This window comes from Arachis ipaensis, chromosome B5 (assembly GCF_059453495.1).
Source record: "Arachis ipaensis isolate K30076 ecotype BB chromosome B5, ASM5945349v1, whole genome shotgun sequence".
NCBI lineage: Eukaryota > Viridiplantae > Streptophyta > Magnoliopsida > Fabales > Fabaceae > Arachis > Arachis ipaensis.
Genome location: NC_142440.1, coordinates 69,039,600 through 69,065,403, shown reverse-complemented (window position 1 = coordinate 69,065,403; position 25,804 = coordinate 69,039,600).

The following is a 25,804-nucleotide window of genomic DNA, read 5'->3' as shown; positions in this document are numbered from 1 at the left end:
TCAAGCAAGAACCAAGAAGAAGAGAGATCAATTCTCCTTCTCAATTCTCTAAGATCTAAATTCAAAATAAAAACTCAAAATGAAAATTCAAAGTAAAATCTCAAAGTGTGAAAAAAGGTTGAAAAAAGTCCAAAGGTAAAAAGTTAAAAGGTCCTAATTACATTAAACTAGCTCCTATTTATACACTTTCTATTCTTGGATTTTGGAATTTGGATGGGCTTTTGATTTGGTGAAGAAATGAATTAAATTGAATTTTTAGTGAATTTTGGCCCAAAATGCATCTCCCAGGGAAAGGTTCGGCTCTTGGCAAGAGCTTTGGCCAAGAGCTTTGGTTCCCTTTCCTTCCAATGTGTTGCGCACGGTTCCTTGTGACAAGAGAACAAAGCTCTTTGCAAGAGCTTGAAAGCTCTTGGCAAGAGCTTTACTTGTCCTTGAGGTCCTTGGTTCAAATCTTGGGTGGAGCACTTGTGGAGCTAATTTCCTTGGCACAAGAGAAGCCCCCAAAGTCTTGCTTCCTTGAGGTCCCTGGTTCAAGCCTTGGTGAAGGAAAACAAGCTAATTTTCCTTGGCAAATAAGTGGCGCACAAGGTCTTGCTTCCTTGAGAAACTTAGTTCGAACCTTGGTCCTTGTTTTCCTTGTGAAGTAGCGCTGGCCCCCCTCCTCTTGGTCATGGGTTCAAGTCTTGGTGAGTGCATTAGCGAGCTTTTCTTCCTTGATTTTCTTCATGGCATGCACGAAAAAGCTCTTTGGCAAGAACTTTGTGCCCTTGTTTCTTGACTTCACCCACGCTTTTCCTTCCTTAAGCCACGCTTCCTTTTCTTGTGCCACGCTTTCTTTCTTTGCTTAGATCATGCTCCTTAGGCTACACTTTTCTTATTTTTTTCTTTTCTTCACCTACAAGTAATCAAAACAACCAATCAAAGTATCACCAAATTCACAAGGTTTATAAATCATTAAAAATCAATTAAATTTAGCTCAAACCTCATGATTTAGCATCAATTAATTGGTGGTTGTTTGATTCAAAGAAACCATGCATTTCCTTTCCAAATTATTTACTTAGAATGCAAGAAAGTGCATAAAACCAAATAAAAACAAAGAAAAAGGCTAGTGAAACTAGGCTAAGATGACTTGTCATCAACGTATGCGTCGCTACGCGATGCGTAGGGTGGATTGTGCGCCTGGCACCCCACCCGCATGGTTCCAGCACAACTCTCAGATTGTGGAACCATGCAGCAGCACCCTCTCCGCACCATTCTCGCATGGTGCTTCTGCGGGGGAGACGCATACGCGTCAACGACACAGCTGCACATGGTGCTCACTTCTTTTTTATTTTTTAACATAACAAAAGGCAAGCACAATACAAGCATTTATACTATCAAAACATCACTATAACACCTAAAATTCAATGATACTACTCAAATAGCCAAACTAAGCAAACAAACAACAATGAAAGTCTTATCAAACAATCAAAATTCAAGTAGATCTAAGCAAACTCAAACAATTCAATCAAAGTATGGGAAACAAGGTAGAACAAGATATGAACAAAAGTGAGGCGTTACTAACCTGTTTTTCTTATTTACTATTTAATATTGAGCCTTTAGTTCGATTTTGCGTTTCAATTATATCGGATAACATGCCGGAAAATTTTGTTTCGATTTTAATCAAACTCATTCATCAAAGAACACCAAGTAATAATAATCACATAATTATTAATAATAACAAATATTGTAAAAAAGAATTCAAAAGAAACTCAGATACAATTCCTATCCCTCTGTATAAAATATATCTTAAATAACAAAGGCGAGGAAATTCTATGAAAGCAAATCAACACATAAACTTAACTCAAATAAGACTAGTAATCTCCCGTAGCTTCAAACTAAGTCTTTGAACCTGCGTCACTAAAAGGGCGGAAGATTTTGGGGCGAGAACAAACCATACATTCCCAGTAGGGAATGGAAATGCCGTAAAAGTAATGAATATAATGCAAACAGTTAACTTAATCAATAAAATTATTTTGTTAAACCTTTGAAAATACTTTTTACTTTTATTTTATATAATTAATTACCTTCTTTAAATTTCCAAACTTAAAACAAATCTCAATCACAACCTCAGTTCTCAGTCACCTCAATACATAAACTAATAGCATAGGAAACATATCAACACACAATCAAATAGCAATAAGACAAACAGCACAATCATAGAGAAACAAGATAAACAAACACAATCAAATGCAAATACGCAAACAAGGATGATGCATGTCTAGTCCTATCGCAGGTAATGAGCTTATTTGTCGGTTTCGACCCGCTCCCGACGTAACTCAGCAACCTTTGTCTGAGTTTGGTTTCCAGTGTCATAACCTCTGTAAGCAAGCTCTGTCTTATAGGTGCGACTCTCTTTAGCTGATGTACGCAAACATAACCTCTATAAGAACCTTTGTCTTACAAGTGAGGCTCTCTCTAGCCAATGTATGTAGCGATAACCTCTGTAAGCAACTTCTGTCTTACAGGTGCGACCATCCCCTGGATTTGCCGATGTATCTCTGAAAAGCAAATCTCGGTGGACTCACCACCATATCTCCGCTCGTTTTCAGTAGGTAAAAAATCATCTATGCTTCTCTCATTTTCTTTTTGTTCTTTTTTTCTTTACTTTTCTATTCTCTGCTCTCCTGTGGCAGAGGTTCTTTAGATTCTTTTAATATTTGCTCTCTACTCTCCTGTGGCAGAGGTTTCTTTAATATTTTTCTTTCTTTTTTCTTTTCTTTCTTCTTCTTTTCTTTTCTATTATTCCAAAATATAAATTATTTTCGCATTATTCCCTCGCCTCTCCCTAAGTATCTTATAAAAAAAGAATTATAAAGTCCTTTAATAAAGTTTGTGTTTTCTAAAACTTTTAAGATCACTTTGTTTACTCTTCTCTGACTTATAATAATATTAATAATATCTCTATTCAGTAATATTCGTAATAAAATATTAACAATAATATAAATAGAATAATTTAAATGGTAAATAAGTAATATATATACATATATATATCTTCTTAAAAATTTGTTTATAAAACCTTATTTTTAAACTTTTATTAATTACTTTTTAAATAAAAAACTTTTTAATTGAGCAAAAGTACTTGGAAAAGGTTAGAGAATTGAGCAAACAGTTCGAGGAGGTCATGATCCAACACGTTCCGAGGAAAAGGAACACACGAGCAGACCTCCTATCTAAGCTAGCAAGCACGAAACCAGGATCGGGCAACCGGTCTCTCATCCAAGAAATGATAAAGGAACCAACGGTCGTCCTCCATTTGACAAAACCAGGCCCCTCCTGGTTGGACCCCATCATCAATTTCTTGGAAAACGACAAACTCCCTGACGATGAGAAGGAAGCCAAAGCATTGAGGAGGGAGGCAACCAAATATGCGACCATACAGGGACAACTATTCAGAAAGGGACTCAGCCAACCCCTATTGAAGTGCCTGCATCCCGACTAGATGGACTACGTGCTTAGAGAAGTCCATGAGGGATGCTGCGGCCACCATATCGGGGGCAAAGCCCTAGCAAGGAAGCTCATTCGAGCTGGATATTACTGGCCATTAATGATGAAAGACTCCAAAGAATTCATGAAAAAATGTGCCAAGTGTCAAGAGAACGCCAACTTCCACAGAGCACCGGCTTCCGAACTGAGTTTACTGACGTCTTCCCGACCTTTTGCACAATGAGGAGTCGACCTCCTAGGACCCTTCCCGGTTGGCCCGGGGCAATTCAAATATCTCATAGTTGCCATTGACTACTACACCAAATGGATAGAGGCTGAACCGCTGGCCAGCATATCCTCATCCAATTGTAGAAAGTTCATGTGGAGGCAGGTGATAACCCGGTTCGTCATCCCAGAAGTCGTCATCTCGGACAACGGGACACAATTCACTAACAAGAAATTCGCAGAATTCCTCACCGGCCTGGGCATAAAACAGAAGATCTCCTCGGTAAAACACCCCCAGACGAATGGACAAGTGGAGTCCGCAAATAAGGTCATCTTGCTGGGCCTCAAGAAGCGGTTGGATAGCAAAAAAGGTGCATGGGCCGACAAACTCGCCTCGGTTCTCTGGTCCTACCATACAACCGAGCAAAGCTCCACGAGAGAAACCCCTTTCTACCTGACGTACGGGGTTGATGCGATAATACCCGTGGAGATCGGCGAGCCGAGCCCACGGTTACTTCTGAAAGGAGTAGAAGAAGCAGTGGAGAAAGACCTGGTGGATGAGGCCAGAGAGATGGCCCACTTGTCGGAGGTAGCACTGAAACAAAGAATGGCCCTGCGCTATAACACCAAGGTGCTCAGGAGGGAATTCGAGGAGAATGACCTCGTCTTGCGACGTAATGACATCGGGCTACCGACCCCAGGAGAAGGAAAGCTGGCGGCAAACTGGGAAGGTCCCTACAGAGTCAAAGAAGTGCTCGGCAAAGGTGCCTACAAATTGGAGAAATTCGACGGCAAAGAAATCCCGAGAACATGGAATGCAGGTAACTTGAGGAGATTTTATTCTTAGCTCAAGCACGCCGGCCAGGCGGCCTGACGAGCTCAATGATTTACTTTTAACAAGCTCAGTGATTTACTTTTGTTAAGTGCCTACCATGGCTATATACTTATTTAACTGTCGATTAATGTTTACTTGTCTAAATTCTCCCATCTACTATTCCCCAATATGTGTCCCACAACATCATGTTTTTCAACGTATGGTAAACGGGACAACGATACGGCAACCCGGGACTGATCACCTCGGGAGCCAAACAAATCAAAGTCATAACAAATGGCTGCGATAATAACAAGGCCAAGACTTAGTTTTGCCCAAGTTACCAACGTAATGGCAAAACGGACACAAGCGATAAGTCCACACCGACAAAACGGTAAGAAAACAAAGAAAATGCTACTAAATAAGCAGATAAAGACGATAATCAGAAGCCGACCAAACGACTATTAAAGTATAACGAAATAAGTTTAACAGTGTTCTACAACAAGGTCACAAATCCATGCAAAAAGCATAAGGTACAAGAGTTCATTTTCGGGGCATGTCAACAATCTTGCCATCCTGGATCGTTTTGAAGACCCCAATGGCTGACGTATCGAAATCGGGAGCCAAGATCTTCACTTGGGCCTTAAGGGCCTCCTCGGTCATGAAGATCGCGTTTTTTCCCTGCTCCTTGACCCCCTTATGTTTCTTCTTGAGCTCCTCAACCTCAGCTTGAGCGGCCTTAGCCGACGAGACGGCCGGGTCACGCTCCTTCTTCATCGCGACCACCGACCTTGCGCGGCACTGAGTTGGCTCTCTAGAGTCATCTCCCACTTGGTTAAACGGGAGACGGTAGCATCAGAAACCTTCAATTTCTCCTCGGAGGACGCAACCTTCTCCTCGGCATCCTTACGCCCCTTCTCCGCCTTGGACGGTTGTTCCTGAAGCTTTTCAATTTGAGCTTTGAATTCGTTGCTGGCCTTGGAAGCAGTTTTGAGCTTCCTTCATAGTGACTGCATCCCCGACAACTCAAACTCGGCCTTCCGAGCTATTACAGCTCCGCAGAGAAGCGTACGATACATCCACCTCGCCTGCCCTACAAGCTTGGTGCCGAGAAAGTGATCTTCCGTGCCAGGGATCAACTGGTTGTCTATGAAAGCCCCAGCGTCGAAGTTTCTCTCCATCACGGTGAGAGTTCCTTCTGGGCTGGAGGATGCCCTTTGCCTTTTAGGAGTGGGGATAAGCTTCAAGTCATCGTCCCCTTGTTGGGAAGAGGACGAGTGCCCAATGCCGGCCGTCTTCTCGGGAATAGGGGAAGCTTGCGCCCCGGTGGAGTTTTTGTCAGACATCTCGGTGTCGCGAGGTGAGGGCACCGATCGATCTTTCTTCTCCTCAGGAGGGTTCTCCGGCTTCCCATCAACCTTCTCCTCAGTTTTCTCCTCATTGTTGTCTGCCAAAAAGGTCTTGTACAGGCCTTCAAGCCCTGTTATCGAAGCAGACATCTCCACTGCAACAGATAAGTAACCAAGTTAGTCGTGAAATCGGCATGACCTAGTAAAGCAATAGCCAAAAACACAAACCGGCACAAGCAAGAAATAACAATGCAAAAACACAAGGCAAAGCAACTCACAAACGTAATTCCTGGCGACCTCCCGATCACCATAAGGAGGTGGGGATTCACATGGTTCTTCCCAAAAATGGCCCACAACACGTCGACAATTCTCTTATCCACGGCAGACATTCCCTTATAAGTCACCTTGATGAAGGTGTTGGACCCCGCCCCGAAACTCCAGTACGTCGGGATAAGGCGCTCCCCCTCTAACGACAACCAGAAGGGATGGCGTCCTTTGACCGGACGCACCTTGAAATACTTGTCTTTAAACCCATGATAAGAATCCTCGAACAAGCCGAAGATCCTTCGACCCTGGGCAGATCGGAAGGACATAAACCCCTTCCTCGCTTCCCTTCCTTGGAAGGATTCGTAAGATTGAAGAAAAATAGAAAAACATTGACAGACACCGGCAGCTCCAAATATTCACAGACCATCTCGAAACAGCGGATGGAAGCCCAGCTGTTCGGATGCAGCTGCGATGGCGCCGCGGATATCCGATTAAGGAGCGCCATTTGAAAAGCCGAAAACGGGATGCGAACCCCCACTTGAGTGAACATGGCTTTGTAAAACTAGATCCAATCGGTAACTCAGGGGGAGTGGAAGTTAATTTTGTATAGCCGTTCGGCAGGGGCAGGAACAAAAACGTCATAGTTGGCTTCCTCGTCAGTGCCCCCGCACAAGTACTCGGCTTGACGGATTTCGGTAAGCTCCTCCTCGCCCATCTGGTTTGGGGAGTCCTTTAAGTCGGAAACAACCCAGGCGTAGGGGTCGTAACCCACGGTAGAGGTGGAAGCTCGAGAGACAACCCGAGGCATACCTATAGTGAGGGTACCACTCCGTTAGTCTATGAGGTCGGGAGCCCGGAGAAAAGCCCAGAAACTACATTTAGCCTATTTTAACAACTAAAATCAAACATAGCTAAAGCAAAATCCAATAAAAGCCTACCCTGGAATGGTAACCCCCTTTACGTACCTACTTGGCACTAAAAATCATCTAGAATACAAATCAAGCAAACAGCAAGAACAAGCAGCAAGGACAAGCAGAAAAACTAAGAATAAAGATAAGAGAACCTTGAAGCATAAAGAGAGGGGATTAATGGTTACCTGGATTAATTGCGAAGACTTGAAAGGGAAAGAAACACACGAAGATGCAGAAATGATGCTTGGGGATATTTGAAAGAGAAGAAGATGAAGATGGGAGAAGCGAGAATGGGAAAGGAAAACAAAGGCAAACTGTTTAAAACTGCTACGCAAAGTGCGAAAGGACTGGGGGCAAAATGGTCTTTGCACACAGGGTTTTCCAACCCATTATGAGCATTTAATGCTCGGCGCGAGGAACGATGCGACAAACGGTCATCTCAGCAACGAAGAGACACGCGCGCAGGAGGTACGTCCCCTCCACGGGCGGCCGACCTGGCGACAACACACGAAAGAAGAGATAACACGCCACCAATAGCCCTCACGACTATTGCTGGCACGTTGGGGACACTGTTACGGCCTGGCCCAAACCATTTGCAGGTTGGCCTGACCCGAGCACCACCCGATCCGAACGGTCAGGAAGGAGGCGCTCAGTCGCCGACCCGGACACGCGTCCCTGACAGCTTCGCTACAGCTGTGCAAAGGAGGCCTCGAAGAAGGTGGGCCTGTCCTTGCAAGGCCCACCTCTGACACGATATATATGGGGAAGGACCTACCCTTCCCTCAAGGGACGTCACATACCATTCAACCCTTTTTCGCCTGCACACTTCACTGACTAGAGCGTCGGAGTGTCTTTGCAGGTGACACCCCCCTCCTCACACGAAGTGCTCGGAACATCGGTTGCCCTAATCCGGTAACTTACGACCAGGCGAGACTTCCCCCTCATCAACCAGGATACCAATTCAAACCGTTTGGTACCCGAGCTACCGAACATATCTCATTATAATAAAAATTATTTAAAAATTATAATAAATTTTAAATTTAAAGTATCATAAAATTTAATTTAATTATTTTTAGAAAAATAATTTTCTTTAAATAAAATAAATAATTATGAATAATTTATTATTTAATTTTCAAACACTCGAGGTGTTATATCCCATCCACCTTACAAAAATCTTCACCTTCGAAAATTGATACAAGATGGAAGAAGTTCAAACTAGCTTTACTTTTGAACACATTAGGACAAAAAAACAAAATATTTTGGCATATATAAGACGTAACATATAAAGAAGAAGCTTTAAGGTCTCAACACATAAGTATATATATATATATATATATATATATACAGTTTTCAAATCCGGGATATTCTTATGGGCTTAAAAATCTAGGGAAAAAGTCTGGCGCAAAGCGAAAGATACAAGATAGGCTCGATGTAGAAAGATTAAGGTAGGCTGGTATTAGAACGACGGGTATACCTTATGCACACTGAACTCATACTAACTTTAAAGCTTCAGCTGCCTAAACTTCAACATGACGTAACTTCACCATTTCCAACTATACCATATTTATATTAAACAGATTCTCTGCGAATTCTCAACCTTATCAAACACTCCGCAACCCACTAACAGACACAAGTCTAATATCAACCAAACTCCTTCGCAAGAATCAAGCTCCTCAACATCCTGTGACGTCGCACACTTACAAATTCCACCTTCCTTGTCCACACAACGTATCCTGAACAACTAACATATCGCTTGCTATATCTAACGATTGCACCTGTCACCAAAACAAGTCTCAAGTCACTCAAAAGGATACAAGACCTCTGAGAAAGGACAAGCAACAAGGACAATGTTCACAAAGATTTGTACGTTTCTCTTTGATACATCAACAAGTCCAAAGTTACATCAGAGAATACATGAGCCAAGAAAAGGAGTTTAAACAGCACAAGACAAATATCCAAGGAATCACATGTTACTCTAAAACAAGATTGAGTTACCTAAAAGGATATCAAAATTAGGAAGAGAAGAACACTACAAGAATTTGGCCGATTAGCTACTACAAAAAGAGTCGTAAAATTATCGCTAATCTGACGCAAAATATAATTTGTGACGGATTAGCTACCGATTAGTAACTAATGGGTTCCTCGCTAATTACAAGTCGCAGATCAGTGACGCAAACACAACAGTCGCTAATTCATCGGAAAGTTTTTTAGCTACCGAATAAATAGTCGCAAATCAATCACTAAAGTAAAAGCTAATTCTGTAGAAGAAATGGACTAAACGGTAGTCGCTTATTAGCGACAAACTCTACTATAGCAGACTCATCGCTAAATGCAAGCTAACTTCGTAGACAAAATAGAAAGATTAGTTGACGCTAATTAGCGAGAAATTTTTCCGAACTCAACTCGTCGCAAGTTGTCCGCTAATGTGGTCGCAAATCTGTCACATTTTATAGCAAATCTATAGCTAATCTTTGAAAATCCTTAATCAAATTTGTAGGAATTTTGTCGCTAAATCAAAGCTATTTGAAATGATAAAGTAGAGTTATGAATTAGTCGCTAATTTGCTAGAAAATAATATGTAGTCAATTAGTTGCAATACTATCGCAAAACATCATCACAAATTTCTTTTAAAATAGTAACAAAAGTGTGCCAATAAGAGACATACATCCACTCTTTTGAAGGGAGAAAATAAGAAAGTATAAAAAAATTGATTTTTTTTATTGATCTACATAATTATTTACATGCTATAATTATAATTAAAAAAATTACAATTCCATAACAAAACTAATAACTTAATTTACACACTACGAATGTAATGCCAATAAGCCATAACAACCTCTTTGTTTCAAGCTAAAATATGGAGAAAAATGCTTGACCTATTTTTGACAAATTTATCGAGAAACCATCAATTGAGTGTTGAATACCTCATCAGTTCTGCAGATTACAAAAAAGCAACACAAATCAATAGAAAAATGGGAAATTTTTTGTCCATACATGAGGTCATAGAACTATAAGCCAACCTAACCCATGATGCAAAATTTTACAAACAAATTCATAGAAGATCACCAAAGAAGTAACAAGAAATTCAACAAAAAAGATAAGAAAAAAATTCATAATCATAAATAATCCAGCAACAGTCAAAATCAAAGGCACTGCACTACACTACACATCATCATGTGATTCTTGTTTGCATGCAAAAGAAATTAATCAAGATAGACCGAAAATTACTTTTCCATGCATAACATCTAAGCCATGTCAAAAAAGCCAACAATAGAATGGTTAGAACTTGATATTTAACTAAATTTTTAAAAAAATTACTATAAAGTTCAAAAGAACATACTTTACAGTGTCCATAGCTGCCAAAACTTCATTCATAAGGCCAATTCTCTTGTCTGTACGTTGTAATCCTTCCTTAGACAACTTCTGCATTTTACTGATGATAAATGTCTGCTCCCACAAAATGCAACATTAAGTTCAGAGAATCTTATAAAATTAATTCAAGTTTTTTAGTATGGTTAACAATCCAAACTATTAGCTTATGAATGAATTTCTTAAAAAATAAAGTTATATCCATTACCACCTCAGTACATTAATGCAAAGAAACTAGAGAATAAAAGATATGCAGAGAGGAACAGAAGCAGTATACTGTAATAAGATAAGAGTGTATTTTAACTAATAGATTCAAAGCAGTGTAGGGATAAAACAAACTAGAGAAACCAGGTGAACTCCTGTACCTGTAATGGAAACATAAGGACTAGTATCAAAGTGCCCAAAAGGGAAGCAACATCTAGTTGTTGATAAAGAAGAACCATGGCAATGGTAATGCAGAACGGAGCTAACCACAAAGTATGAAGTGACTGGCATATTTGCTGTTTGGGTAAAAAAAATCCAGACCTTAATTGCAAAACAGTAGTATTAAAACATCAAACATATTCAGAGAATGTTTGTGGCACAAGAATATAGAAAATGCATAAACCCTGGAATTAAGCTACAGTAGTACAGTGACTAAATTGATCACAAGCTAACCTGTCTAATGACATCATTAAGACCAGGACAGAGGCCTCCACAGGTAACAATTGCAGCCTTTACTTCTTTTGGTTTATAATATATCTTTTTCTGCAACCCAGTTCGATGAACCCTAAAATGAGTTCAATATCTCTCAACATATATGCTAATCTTACAAGAAGACTTAAAAAGATATTGAAACCAAAAAGTATATGTAAGCAACTATTTGGTAAAAGAAATTTATCCAAATCTGGTGAAAGCAACACAAAGTCCCAATCATGATAAATAAAAATAGTAAAAGAAATTGGCAACAAGGCAGTATTTATTTAATGATGAATATAGAGTGCAAAAAGCCAATTATTTCCGAACAAAATTTATGGACCGGGTTCACAGGAATTCAAGAGAATGTTTAAGAACACTAATAGGCAAGAAATAATTCAGAATGTAAGGTTCAAAACAAGAACTTCAAAAGAACGAAATTCAATCGGAATGATATATACATAAGATGCAAGACAGGAAGCAAAAGAACCAAACCGCATCTTAAGAAAAGCAGATATCTCAGACAATTGAAGTAAACGTATGCAGTTAAGATCAAATGAAAATAGCATATGAACAAGGAACAAGATTGGGGAATACTTAGTTCACTTTCCTAGAAAGAAACCCCAAACAAAACTTCAAGATAAACCATGGAAGAACAAGATACGTGACCGGGCAACCCCGAGATGCAATTTCTAACGTTCCTAAAACCCATAATTTGCATCACCTATTAATTCTATTTTGTCTATGACAATCCATTAGTGTTTCCGTATGCAAAAATCATCAGTAATAAGTTGGCCAGACCTAATACCATGAGAGATGCAATGGTCGACTAACAGCATTAATCAATAAACAATCATGCATTTGAAACTCAAACTCATGTCATTAGGACAAGTCCTACTGCATGACAGACACTCAAAGTATGCAGTAAAGCATAGTCAGTCCATTCCCAAGGCTCAAACGGGAACGAACTGCTCTGAAACCATAATGTAACACCCTAACTTTTAGCATGTCATGATCGTACTAAAAGTGAGGCGTTACTAACCTGTTTTCCTTATTTAATATTTAATATTAAGCCTTTAGTTCGATTTCGCGTTTCAATTATATCGGATAACATGCCAGAAAATTTTGTTTCTATTTTAATCAAACTCATTCATCAAAGAACACCAAGTAATAATAATCACATAATTATTAATAATAATAAATATCATACAAAAGAATTCAAAAGAAACTCAGATACAATTCCTATCCCTCTGTATAAAATATATCTTAAATAACAAAGGCGAAGAATTCTATGAAAGCAACTCAACACATAAACTTAACTCAAATAAGACTAGTAATCGCCCGCAGCTTTAAACTGAGCCTTTGAACCTGTGTCACCAAAAGGGTCGAAGATTTTGGGGTGAGAACAAACCACACTTCTCAGTAGGAAATGAAAATGCCGTAAAAGTAATGAATATAATGCAAATAGTTAACTTACTCAATAAAATTATTTTGTTAAACCTTTGAAAATACTTTTTACTTTTACTTTATATAATTAATTACCTTCTTTAAATTTCTATACTTAAAATAAATCTCAATCACAACCTCAGTTCTCAGTCACCTCAATACATAAACTAATAGCACGGGAAACAGATCAACACACAATCAAATAGCAATAAGACAAACAGCACAATCATAGAGAAACAAGATAAACAAATGGTACATGAAATTGTGATCATCAACAATGGCGCCAAAGACTTGGAGCTCTCAAACGTGAATCACACTTTATCACAATTCCGCACAACTAACCAGCAAGTGCACTGGGTCGTCCAAGTAATACCTTATGTGAGTAAGGGTCGATCCCACGGAGATTGTCGGCTTGAAGCAAGCTATGGTCATCTTGTAAATCTCAGTCAGACGAATTCAAATGGTTTTGGAGAATTGATAATTAAAAGATAAATAAATTATATAATAAAGATAGAGATACTTATGTAATTCATTGGTGAGAATTTCAGATAAGCGTATGAAGATGCTTTGTTCCTCCTGAACCTCTGCTTTCCTATTGCCTTCATCCAATCATTCATACTCCCTTCCATGGCAAGCTTTATGTTGGGCATCACCATTGTCAATGGCTACTTCCCGTCCTCTCAGTGAAAATGTTCCAAATGTGCTGTCACCGCACGGCTAATCATCTGTCGGTTCTCGATCATGTTGGAATAGGATCCATTGATCCTTTTGCGTCTGTCACACACCCAACAATCGCGAGTTTGAAGCTCGTCACAGTCATCCCTTCCCAGATCCTACTCGAAATATCACAGACAAGGTTTAGACTTTCCGAATCTCAAGAATAACCGCCAATAGTTCTAGCCTATACCACGAAGGTTCCAAACTTGGATTAGAAACCCAAGAGATACGCATTCAAGCCATTGCTAGTAGAACAAAGGTGGTTGTCAGGCACATGTTCATAGGTGAGAATGATGATGAGTGTCACGGATCATCACATTCATCAAGTTGAAGAACGAATGAATATCTTAGAGAAGAAGTAGGCGTGAATTGAATAGAAGAACAATAGTAATCGTATTAATTCGTGAAGAACAGCAGAGCTCCACACCTTAATCTATGGTGTGTAGAAACTCCACCGTTGAAAATACATAAGAACAAAAGGTCCAGGCATGGCCAAATGGCCAGCCTCCCAAAGAGGGTTCAATCATCAAAACATGATTCAAAGATGAAGATACAATAGCAAAAGGTCCTATTTATAGAGAACTAGTAGCCTAGGGTTACAGAAATAAGTAATTAATGCAGAAATCTTCTTCCGGACCCACTTGGTGTGTGCTTGGGCTGAGCATTGAAGCTTCCATGTGTAGAGACTTTTTTTGGAGTTAAACGCCAGCTTTTGTGCTAGTTTGGGCGTTTAACTCCAGCTTTTGTGCCAGTTCTGGCGTTTTGACGCCAGAATTCTTAAGCTGACCTGGAACGCCTGTTTGGGCCATCAAATCTCGGGCAAAGTATAGACTATTATATATTGCTGGAAAGCCCAGCATGTCTAATTCTCAACGCAATTGAGAGCGCGCCAATTGGGTTTCTGTAGCTCCAGAAAATCTACTTCGAGTGTAGGGAGGTCAGAATCCAACAGCATTTGCAGTCCTTTTTCAGCCTCTGAATCATATTTTTGCTCAGGTCCCTCAATTTCAGCCAGAAAATACCTTAAATCACAGAAAAACACACAAACTCATAGTAAAGTTCAGAAATATGATTTTTATTTAAAAAATAATAAAAACATAATAAAAACTAACTAAAATATACTAAAAACATACTAAAAACAATGCCAAAAAGCGTATAAATTATCCGCTCATCAACAAACATAATCAAATGCAAATGCGCAAACAACGATGATGCATGTCTAGTCCTATCGCAGGTAATGAGCTCATCTGTTGGTTTCGTCCCGCTCCCGACGTAACTCAACAACCTTTATCTAAGTTTGGTGTCCAGTGTCATAACCTCTGTATGTAACCTTTGTCTTACAGGTGCCACTTTCTTGAGCCGATGTACGCAAACATAACCTATGTAAGCAACCTCTGTCTTACAAGTGAGGCTCTCTCTAGCCAATGTATGTAGCGATAACCTCTATAAGCAATCTCTGTCTTACAGGTGCGACCATCCCTGGATTGGCCGATGTATCTCTAGAAAGTAAATCTCGGTGGACTCACTACCATATCTCTGCTCGTTTTCAGCAGGTAAACAATCATCTCTGCTTCTCTTTTTTTCTTTTCATTTTTTCTTTCTTTTCTTTTTTTCTCTGCTCTCCTATGGCAGAGGTTCTTTAGATTCTTTTAATATTTTCTCTTTACTCTCCTGTGGCAGAGGTTTCTTTAATATTTTTCTTTCTTTTTTTCTTTTCTTCCTTCTTCTTTTCTTTCCTATTATTCCACAATATAAATTATTTTCACATTATTCCCTCGCCTCTCCCTAAATGTCTTATGAAAAAGAATTAAAAAATCTTTTAATTAAGTCTGTGTTTTCTAAAGCTTTTAAGATCACTTTGTTTGCTCTTCTCTGACTTATAATAATATTAATAATATCTCTACTAATTAATATTCATAATAAAATATTAACAATAATATAAATAGAATAATTTAAATGATAAATAAGTAATATATATATATATATTTTCTTAAAACTTAGTTTATAAAACCTTATTTTTAAACATTTATTAATTACTTTCTAACTAAAAAATTTTTTAATATTCTATTTTTAACCTTAATATTTCATAAAAATATATTTAAAACCCTCACTTATTTACATATTTATAAAAATAACCCTGAACTTTTATAAAATACTCATTTTTAATCCCGTACTTTATTTATTACCCAAAATACCCGAAAACTTATATAATTACAATATTAAACTCAATCTTTTCATAAAAATACAAGTATATTTTCCCAAAAATAATTCTTGGCTAATTCTTCTCTTCACCAAGAACCGAAACCCTCCTTATTATTATTTTTTTAAAATATACATTTAAATCTTAATCCATTTTTAGTTTTACGGTTATCGTTTTTTCACAGTTTTTTATTTTAATTCCTCGGCCATTAAATCTCATCCATTTTATTCAAAAACTAAGACAATGATAGCCCTAAATCAGCCTCATTATCACAGTTTGGGCCGCACAAACTTAACCAAATTACAAGTTTAATCACATATAACAATATATCAACAAAATTCAATATAAAGTTAATCAAACTCTATCAATAATCAATCACAATAACCATTCACTTATCCAACACAAATTTAATTGGTGAGAATTTACCGAAATCCTACCTTCGTACGAAATCAAAACAACAGAAGTTCCGAAAAAATTTTCTGACCGAGCAGCTGAAGAAAAAAATGGCAGAAATCGTTCGTGCCTCCTAGAATTCCAATTGACCGAACTCAAGAGAAAGAGAAGTTATGCCACCGTTAACTTCTATCAGATGAAAGTAATACCAACGTATAGAAGAAGAAGATATAAACACTTTTATCGAATTAGATTTTTTTTTTTGGAGTTACGGATCACAAGAAATCGAAATTGAAAGGTTGCGGTGTTCATGTTTTTTCATTCTCTCTCACGGTCGCTTTCATTCTTTTCTTGCTTCGGTTAGAATGAAATGAAGTTGATTAAAGGATAAATGGTAAAGAATATTAATTTGTGGTGGTAAGCATTAAAAGGTGTCAATGATATATGTATATGTATATATGTTTACAAGACACGTTTTCATTGCTTTTTTTTCTTTTGCCTTAAGCCTTCGGACATTTCTCTCTTTTTTTTCTTTCTTTTGAACATTAATAATAATAATAATATAATAATAATGATAATTCTTTTGTTATATTTTTAAAATATATCTCATTATAATAAAAATTATTTAAAAATTCTAATGAATTCTAAACTCAAAATATCATAAAATTTAATTTAATTATTTTTAGAAAAATAAATTTTCTTAAATAAAATAATAAATCATAAATAACTCATTATTTATTTTTTAAAAATTCGGGGTGTTATACCTAACACTTTTCTTTAACGTCCTTAAGTTGGATGGTCATGAGCTCAAAGTCCTTTTCCTCCGGCTGCATCCTCAAGAAGATACACCTCTAATTCCTTTGGTGACTTATAACCATGATACTTTTTCACCCTGTGGCCGTTCACTTGGAATATTGCTCCACTTTGAGAATGGAATAGCTCAACCACTCCGTAGGGCTTCACTTCTTTCACTTTAAAAGGGTCATTCCACCTCGAGCGAAGCTTGCCCAGCATGAACCTAAGTCTCAAATTATATAGAGGAACTTCATCACCCTTTTGAAAATCTTTCTTGCGGATATGGTAATCATGAAATGCCTTAGTCTTCTCCTTATAGATTCTTGCAATCTCATAGGCCTCTATCCTAAGATATTCAAGTTCTTCTTATTGCAACTTCCTTGTTATACCCGCCTTGGTGAAGTCCATGTTGCATTGCTTAACCGCCCAATAGGCTTTATGTTCAATCCTAACTGGAAGGTAACACGCCTTCCCATAGACAATCCGAAAGAGGCTCATCCCTAACGAAGTCTTATAGGATATCCTATACGCCCACAAGGCGTCTCCTAACTGAGAACTCGAATCCTTCCTTTGTGGATTCACCACTTTTTCCAAAATTCTTTTTATCTCTCGGTTGAATACCTCTGCTTGGCCGTTAGTCTGAGGGTGGTAGGCAGTTGCAACCTTGTGTAGTACCCTATACTGCTTGAGTAATACTTCCATCTTCCTATTGTAAAAGTGAGTACCTTGGTCACTCACGATGGCTCGTGGTGACCCATAGCAGCATACAATATTATTTCCAATGAAAGAAACCACAGTATTAGCGTCATCAAGGCAGGTAGGAATTGCTTTCACCCAGTTTGATACGTAATCAACTACCAATAGAATGTAAAGATATCCACTTGAGTTAGGAAATGGTCCCATAAAGTCTATGCCCCATACATAAAAAATTTCACAAAAAAGTATTGGTTGTTGAGGTATTTCATCTTTTTGGGTTGCATTTTCTGATTTCTGACATTGATGACATAACAAACAATATTGGTTTGCATCCTTGAACAATGTCGGTAATGACTAGAAACTTGCACAACACAAATTCCTTCGACAAGTGTACCGAATCACCAAGTAATAACTCACTGTTGAGTGAAGTCGATCCCACAGAGATTGATGGATTAAGCAACTTTAGTTAGGTGATTTATCTAGTCTAGTTGATATTTGATGATTTTGGTGTAATTGAACGAACAAAATGTAATTGACAAAGAAAGTAACTATACTAAATTTAAATTGTTGAAGAATAAAGAGTTGAAAGTAAATTGTGAAAGGTAAATGGCGGAAACTTAGACGACAAGAAATTAAAGAGCTGAAACTTAAATAACAAGGAAGTAAAAGCAAGAATGTAAATAGCAGTGAAAGATAAATTGCATGAAATATAAATGGGTTTTAGGTGCTGGGATTCAAAGATAACAAGAGATTTAAAGTAATTGAAAGGAATAGCAACAATGGGTGAGATTCATTAGGGACTGGAGATATTATAATCCGTCATGAATCAATAGGTCTCAACTTCATTCTCAATCATATGAAGTAGATCTATGGCGGATTGTAAATAATTGAGTTCCAATTCCTTGGCAACCCAATTTCTCTTAACACAATCAATTGCCAATTCCTTGATCTAATTGTTCATGAGAAGAGATTAAGTTCAAATTGCTAATCCATAAGCCACACAACCCTTAGGATCTCAATTCAAAGAGGTTATATGTCACATACCAACTAAGAATGTATTGATCAAAAGAGTTATGAGGGAGAAGATTCAAACTGAATCCTATGATCCCTTTTCCAAGGCTTACATAGAGATTCAAGTAGATCCAAACCCCCTTCCGGTAGTGAATGGATCTATAAAGCACAAAATCTTTCCCTTAGCTACAATAAGCGGATTGAGAAGAAGAAGAAGAGTTTCATTAATTCATTTGAATTACAACAGAGCTCCTCCCCCTAATGATGTGGGGTTTAATTCATCATTGCTCTAGAAAACTCAGAGAGAAAAATAAAGTACATGAAAAGTAAAACTAAGTACAAAGAAGAAAGAAAAAGTATTCAGAGTTTCCCAATTCGGATCCTCTTGTGTAAGAGTCCGTCATCCTCTAAGTTCAAAACTCCTCCTATATATACTACTCTTCTTATCTTCAAATGAGTCTTAAAGTATTGGATGTGGGCCCCTGGCCTTAATTGAAGCAAGTTATGAGTGGCCCTTTTTGAAGTTAACGCTGGCGTTAGCTTACTAACGCTTTCATATTTGCATGAGTGCCCCTGGAACTGGCATTGGTACTCGTGTTAACAGCATTGCTAATGCCACAATTCTCTTTTGAGCTGGTGTTGATGCTGGCGTTAGTGTGTTAACGCTGCCACTAACGCCAGCGCTTGTTGTGCGTACGCATGTTGACTTGTGCGTACGCATCCTTGTAAGTTTTGCCTCTTGTGCGTACGCACACTACTTTGTGCGTACGCACACTGACCAATTTTTGTCTGGTGCGTACGCACACTGCTCTGTGCATACGCACACCAGCCAAATCTTCCAGCCCCAACTTTGTGCAATGATCGAAGACGTTAATATGCTAACGTTGGTGGTGTTAGCACACTAACGTTGGCACCTTCTTCCTTGGGTAGTGGCATTGGTGAGCTAACTTTGGCCACTAACATTGCCTTCTTCTTGAGTCACGTTGGTACTGCGTTAGTGTGCTAACTTTGCCACTAACACCAGCTTCCTTCTTCCTTGGCAGCGTTAGCACTGGCGTTAGTGGGCTAACTTGGCCACTAATGCCAGCTTTTTCTCCTTGGCAACGTTGGCATTGGCGTTAGTAGGCTAACTTTGCCACTAACGCTAGTGCCTTCTTCATTGAGCTGGCGTTATCGCTGGCGTTAGTGGGCTAACTTTGCCACTAACGCCAGCACCCTCCTTGGTGTAGCGTTAACCATGGCATTAGTGTGTTAACTTGGCTGCTAACACCACAGCCTCTTTACTTTCCTCTGCTTCTTCTCTGCTTGTTCTTGCCTACCATCAATCAAACAAGTGCATCAAAGCTTTGCCATAATCATAAGATAATGTATCATTCATTGATCAAGTAGTTTTTGCATAATTCTCCTGAAAATGATTATAATTCACTAAGGTTTGATGAATCAAGACATGCATAGATAACTCATTCAAATGCTTGCTTATTGATGAAGATAATGCATGAAACTAAGTAAAAACTATAGAAAATGGCCTGTGAAACTAGCCAAAGATGCCTAGGCATCACAACGCCAAACTTAAATCTTGCTTGTCCCCAAGCAAGTAGTAAAGCATAAGAAGAATGAATGAGAACACAAAGAGATATATGCCCTTATTGAAAGATATTCAATCCTGGTTGATGGGGTTTCCTAAGACCCTTTTATTCTTTGATCCTTGGTTTGAACTTTTTGCTTTTCTTTTTCTCCTTGCTAGAGGCTTATTCTTTTTATTGAAGCTTAGTGCTCTGTGTTAAGGCAGCTCTTTATGATAAGCTTTCAGTCAACACTTCTGACCCAGTTGGTTTAAGGTGTTAGGTGTTGAAGTACCCCTTAGGACTTACTGACTCGAGCCTCTCTTCAATACATACACACCACAGGCACTTGACTTGCAATTTAACATTGAGACATTGATTCCCAACACTTCTTTGGGTTGCTAAATACCTTGTAGCAAGGTTGCTCTTGATAATGGACTTTTGGTTGATAATCCTAGGTTAGTTAACCCGAGTTATCAAGTGATGAAGTACTCCTTAGAACCTAATCATCCAAGCATATCCTTGTACAACAGCATCACAGACATATATCTTTAGGGTCAAGCTATTGGTGCCTAGCTTATTCATTGCTCTCTTCTTTCTTCATTCTTCTTTTTCTTTTTCTGTTTTTTTTGCAAGGATCCTTTATTCACAAGGGTTTCATAGAATGCACACTAAGCCTATACTTAAGGGTACATTCTACCCTTCCACTTTATTTGTGAACTTACTAAGTACTCAAGCATGTACAACCACATAACCTTAGGATTGTATTCAATCTTCTACCAAATTGGACTTTTATCCTTCTCTGTTCATAACATTTTCTTTTATTGAAACTTGGGAAATAAAGCATACAATTCAAATAAGACGGAGTGATATAAGTACTTAATCTAGCAAGCCAAAATAAAAATCAACCTCATGCAAATGAATCATGACTAATAGGACACTGATCAATAGGGGCACAATTGCACTTTCAATTAACACATTTAAGCTAGAGACAGTCAAGTAACAATACAACCTCTCGGTGTCCACTTGTTTCCTCCTTGTCATCACCATCTTTAGCTTTTGTGTCCTTCTTTATCTCCTTATATGATGGTGCATATTTCCTCCAAGAGATTGAATGACTTCCTGCAAAGATATTGAAAGTTCCTTGTTTCCCAAGCACTTGAGAGATGGTTAACATGCATGTATGCTTGTGATTTTTTGAACTTAAGTTGGTGTCTGAATACCAAACTTAGTTCCTTTCCTACCTCTATATCCATCAAATTAAATACATGCAGGAAACATCATGTGCTTTTATTAAGAAACCAAACTATGAACTAGAAAGTATATTGTTAAAGAGTTTCTATGATTGTTTAGAGTTGGTGACTAGTCATACTATTTGGAGGGTTGCAATGTGTTTCAATAAAATCTGTGGTGGAACACCAAACTTAGCATCACACATTCACCATTGAATTGTTCACCTATGAAATCACTTTGGTGTGCAACACCAAACTTAGCTCCTTGCAATACAGGAAAATCTTCTTAACTCTTTTATTGAAACAAATAAGAAAAGAAAGTTTCCTCTAGTTGGGTTGCCTCCCAACAAGCACTTTTTTAATATCATTAGCTTCACAGTTGTCCCCTGTTAAGAAGGTTGATGATCATAGTGCCTCAATTTCTCCCCTCTCACTGTAAGCTTTCTTCCAGTATCCTTCTTGATAATTTTCACATGCTCAAGTGAAAGGATTTTGTTCACTGTGTAGTATCCAGAAAAGTGCGGAGATGTTTCCACTTGTTGATAGATTAGCCTCACTTTATCTCCAGGTGAGAATCCTTCAGCTGGAATTTTTTTATTCTTCCACCCTTTAGGCAGCCTTTTCTTGCTGTTCTTCCTTATTTTTGATGATTCTTCCTTCTTGGTGGGCTCAATATCAGGAGCTTTCTTATTAGTTGTCACCACTAGGATCTTTTCTTGTGGTTCTTCTTTAGCTTTTCTGACTTTTTGAACCCTTTTTCTCCCTTTGTTTACTTTCTTCTCCTCCAAGGATGAGCTTATGAGTTTTAGAGGTGACTCCTTGGGCTTCTCCTTCCAGCTTGGGTCTTCATCCTCAATCCTCATGCAATTTTCTTTTTCAGCAAGGTACTGTATTGCTTTGAAAATATTAAGGACTATCTGTTCATCATGTACCTTCAGAACCATTTCACCTTTTTTCACATCAATAATTACCCTTACTGTTGCCAGAAACGGTCTTCCTAGAATAATTGAGTTGCTTCCTTCCTCATCCATGTCCAGAATTACAAAGTCAGCAGGAAAAATGAATTTGCCAACCTTAACTAGAAGGTTCTCTACCACTCCATTGGGTATTATAAGGGTCCTATCGGCAAGTTGTAGTGACATTCTGGTGGGTTTGACCTCCTTGATTGACAGCTTCTTCATCATAGAGAGTGGCATCAAATTGATGCTTGCTCCCAAGTCACATAACATTTTGTCAATTGGTATGTTCCTAATGGTGCATGGTATAAAAAAACTTCCTGGATCCTTGAGTTTGGGTGGCAACCCTTTTTGGATTAAAGCACTGTATTCCTGGGTGAGGATCACCGTTTCCTTCTTCTTTCAGCTCCTCTTTTTGGTGATGAGTTCTTTGAGAAACTTTGCATAAAGTGACATTTGTTCCAAGGCTTCAGCTAGTGGAATGTTGATCTCCAATTTCCAGAAAATCTCCAAGAACTTAGGGAATTATTGATCCTTCATCTCCTTGTGCAATCTCCGAGGGTAAGGTAGTTGAAGAACATATGACTTCACTTCCTCTTTCTTCTCTTGTGTTTGTGACTTTGAGACTTGCTTGCCATTCCTTGGAGCTTGTGGTTCGTTGTCCTTCTTGTGATCCACCTTATTGTTTTTCTCAATCTCTGTCTCTTCCTTGCTGGCATCCTTGTTGTCTTTTCCCAATGTTTTACCACTCCTAAGTTGTATGGCCTTGCACTCCTCCTTTGGATTTGGGATGGTGTCACTTGGGAAAGTATTAATTGGCCTCTCAGTAGGTTGCTTAGATAGTTGCCCTATTTATTTTTCAGGGTTTCTCATTGATGTTTCATAGTTCTTGCTTGCCATCTCTTGGTTCTTCATGAGCTTTTACATTAACATCTCTAAATTAGAGATTCTTTGAGACTCTTGATGTGGCTGCAGTTGTGTATGAGATGTTGGTTGTTGATGGAAGTTGGTTGGGTTATTTGAAGAGTTATTTTGTGGGTAGAATGTGGACGTAGAAAAGTTATTTTGTGGTTTTCTGTATGGATTATTGTTAGTGGGGTGATGGTTTTGGTTGTTTGTGTTACGAAAGTTATTGGGATTGGAGTTTTTCTGCCATTGGTTTTTATTGTCTCCCCACCTCAAGTTGGGATGGCTCCTCCATGAGGAATTGTATGTGTCCCTATAGAAATCATTGTGGGAAGAGCTTGAGTTGTGCATATATTGGACTTGCTCAGGCTGTTGCTTATTATTGTATGCCTCAAAGCTTTCTTCATTTTGACCCCATGCATTTGAAGCTTGGCTTGTTGTGCTGATTGCAGCTAATTGAAGTCCATCCATCCTTTTTGCCATCATTTCCATCTGCTGCTAGATTTGTTGGTGCATTAGCTTGTTATGGGCTAGGATAACATCCACACCATCAAGCTCATATACATCTCTCTTTGGAGTTGCTTGTCTCTATGAGGAGTAGAAGTACTGGTTGTTAGCCACCATATGGAGATCATGTGCCTCCTCTGGAGTTTTCATCATTTAAAGTGACCCTCCTGAAGAATAATCTAGTGCCTTTCTTGCTTTCATAGAGAGGCCTTCATAGAAGTTCTGGAGCTTCACCCATTCATTGAACATATCTGAAGGACATCTCTTTATCAGTGCTTTATACCTCTCCCAAGCCTCATACAATGATTCTCCCTTCAATTGTCTGAAAGTTTGCACCTCAGTCTTGAGTTTGATAATTCTTTGAGGGGAGTAAAACTTGGCCAAGAATTTGTTAACCAAGTCATCCCAATTTGTTATGCTCTCCTTTAGGAAGGTCTCCAACCACTGAGTTACTTTGTCCCTTAGAGAGAAGGGAAATAGCAGTAGCTTATTGATGACTGTGCATCATGTTATATTTTTCTAAGCTTTTTAACCTTTAATTTTCATTAATCATACTTAATTATTGAGTGTTTTTGTGCTTAAATAATAGATTACTTTCATTCCTTTGATTTTTATCTATTTTTAGAAAATGGTGGAAAAAGAAGTAAAAGGCACAAAAGAAGCATGAAAGAAGAACAAAAAGTTTAAAGCAGAGAAGAAGCACAAAAGAGCGCCCTTAGCGCGAGCGCTACGTTTTTCTTCAAGAGCGCTTGCGATAGTGAAGCTGGAAAATTTGCCAATGACACGTATGCGTGGTTGACGCGTATGCGTCGAAGTGATAATTTTGGAAGACCACGCATACGTATGGATGATGCGTACGCATGAAAGTGGCATTTTGAAGGGCCACGCATACGCGTGGGTGACGCGTACGCGTGGAAGAGCGCTCTTGGGCGCGAGCGCTACGCTCTCCTGGAAAGCACCGAAGACGACGCGTACGCATGGATGATGCGTACACGTGACAAGGGCCAAACACAGTGATCACTGATGCACCACTATTTCGTGGTGCATTTTATGCTGAATTGAGGGGATTTTATCACCCTTTTCTCACACTTATTCAATAAAATAGCATGGTTTTATAAATTCTCCTTACTTTGAGCTTAAGAGTGAAAACATTCTTTTTAGGCCCTTAATTAATTAATTTAATTCATCTTTGATTCTACTAGATGCCTTGATGTGTGTGTTAGTGATTTCAGGTTGAAAAAGCTAGGAATGGATCAAAGAAGTGAAGTGGAAAGCATGCAAAGTAGAGAAATCATGGGAAATCAAGGACTTCGGATGCATTCACCGATGCGCACGCATAACAGACGCGCATGCGTAGAATGTGAAGTCGCATGGCGACGCGTACACGTGACATGACTGAACGAACTGGTTTTCCGTTGGTAAAGAATTTCACAAAATAAAGTCTCGTTGTAAGTATAGTTTCTGAACCAACAAAAAATCCTTTCGTACAAAAACTTGTTTGTCACTTAAGCAAACCCAATAAAATTTATAACCGAAGTATTTAAACCTCGGGTCGTCTCTCAAGGAATTGCAGGGAAGTATGATTTATTATTGGTTATGGAAAAAGTGTCTTTGTTTTGGGTTTTTCTTGAAATAAGGAACAAGTAAAGAAAATTACAAGAAAAATAAATTAATAATTAGAAACACTCTTGGCAAGGTATGAGAACTGGAAATCCCATCCTAGTTATCCTTATCAGGTGTGATGAGAATTGTTTATTGCTCCCACTTAGTTAACCTTTACTAAATAAAGGAAAGTCAAGTGGACTAATCAATTTGATTCCTCAAGTCCTAGTCAACTCCTATGGAAAGACTAGCTTTAGAGGGATTCAAAGCAATCAGCAAATTCCAATTTTCAATCAACAACTGAGTTTGACAACTCAAGTATCACCAATTACTCAATCAAAGCCAAAAGGGGAAAAATCCAAATTATTTATATCAGAAATAGAAGAAAGCAATCATAAATCTGAAATACCTCAATTTGTATTAAATAAGAAAATCAAATTTAACATGGAGTTCATAAACCAAATTGGAAAATAAACAATTAAAGTAATAGAATAAATAAAAGTAGAAGAGAAATTAATTTAAAGGAACATTGAACCTGGAATGAAGAAGGAATGAACCTAAAACTAAGAGAAATCCTAATCCTAAAACCTAAGAGAGAGGAGAGAACATCTCTCTCTAAAAACTACATTTAAAACCTAAAAATTCTCTATAATCAATGAATGATTGATGAATGATTTGATTCCCCCATTCTCTAGCCTCTATTATGTGT